At 40.3% G+C, this 1,493-nt stretch overlaps 1 non-coding gene across 1 annotated transcript; it reads left to right on the forward strand.

Moving 5' to 3' along the window:
• Positions 1 to 1,154: 1,154 nt before the first annotated feature.
• On the forward strand, positions 1,155 to 1,229 carry Trnas-cga (transfer RNA serine (anticodon CGA)). Its single transcript has one exon. It is a non-coding gene; the product is annotated as a tRNA-Ser (tRNA).
• The last annotated feature ends 264 nt before the right edge of the window (positions 1,230 to 1,493 follow it).

Here is a 1,493-nt window from a genome sequence, read left to right on the forward strand (position 1 = left end):
TGGTGTGTCGCCTTCAGCCGAGTTTTAATCTCTCTTAAATTAAAAATTCAAAATCCTTGCCTTGCTCTTAAGTCATAAGATTGTTATTCTTTAGTATGAGGCCTTCAGCCGAGTTTAGTACGAAATATTTTAAGAAATGGCCTTCAGCCTTTTCAAATTGAAAGCTCTTCTTCCTAGGCCTTAAGCTGTTAAAATTTTTTTGTTGATATGCGGCCTTCAGCCGAGTTTTCAGCCTATTTAGAATAAACTTATAAAATCTTTGTCTCGGCCTTAAGCTGTAACACAGTTCTTCAGCCGGGATCTATGGGAAAAATTTAAGCTAAGGCTTTCAGCCTATTTATATTGAAGATGTAATAACTTTTGCTAAAGAAGTGTAACCTCCAGAAGAACTCCTGTACCTCAATTCCTCGCTTAGGCCTTGTGCCTTGTATTTTCGATGTGGCCTTCAGCCGATCTAAATTAAATCAAAGGAGGTCTTTCGTTAAAACTTTCAGAATTTTGATTCTCGCTTGTGTGATTGTGTGTTTTAAGAAATAAAGTATATATGTTGAGTGCAACTGACAGTAACTTATTTTGGCCCCTCTCCACAAATATAACCGCATCCTCTCTGTCCTGCTAGACCAGGGATTTCACTGTTATCGTCAGTGTTGACACAGCTCCTCTCAATAAATTCGGGTGTCTAATAATAAATTTACCTTGTACCACAACTAGACATCAAAAGTTTTATTTTTGTTGGCTTATCTTGTGTCGAAAGGAAATAAAAATATAACTGTCATGTTCGTAAAACCATTACCGACCGATCACTGAAATCAGCCGCAGCCACGTAAAACCCTATGGTAGAACGAGGGCATGAATTTAGTTACGGAAAATGGAGACGCCAGACACATTCAGTGAGATAACACTAAGGTTTTGGAATTGACTTTATCAATGTAGTCACTAGCAATGCCCTCGTCTTGCCGATTCTTGAATATTTTCGTCAGTGTGAGACCCTTACGAAGATGGATCAACGGAACAGACCCGCCACGAATTCCTTATACAGTGAGAGAGCGTCACAGAAATACCTTGCGTAATAATCTCAAGTGCTTGTGTGAAGTTTGGAAGGTAGGAGACGAGGTACTGGCAGAAGTAAAGCTGTGAGGACGGGGCGTGAGTCGTGCTTGGGTAGCTCAGTTGGTAGAGCACTTGCCCGCGAAAGGCAAAGGTCCCGAGTTCGAGTCTCGGCCCGGCACATAGTTTTAATCTGCCAGGAAGTTTCATCTTTAAAAGACACCTAGCAGTCTGATGACGCAGTCACGAGTGGAATGCGTTAGAGAATTTGCATGGAGCGAAAATCGATTGTAGAAGTTAAAATTCAGCGGCAACAACTGCGTATCCAATATTGATATTGGGGTGTTTATATGATCAACCAGAAGTGGAAATGGCAAATAGGTTTATGAAAATTGTGCTTGGGAAGCTCAAGTAAACGCAGTAATATAAAAAAAAGATTACAGAAA

The sequence above is a fragment of the Schistocerca nitens genome, chromosome 4 (genome assembly GCF_023898315.1).
Source record: "Schistocerca nitens isolate TAMUIC-IGC-003100 chromosome 4, iqSchNite1.1, whole genome shotgun sequence".
Lineage (NCBI taxonomy): Eukaryota > Metazoa > Arthropoda > Insecta > Orthoptera > Acrididae > Schistocerca > Schistocerca nitens.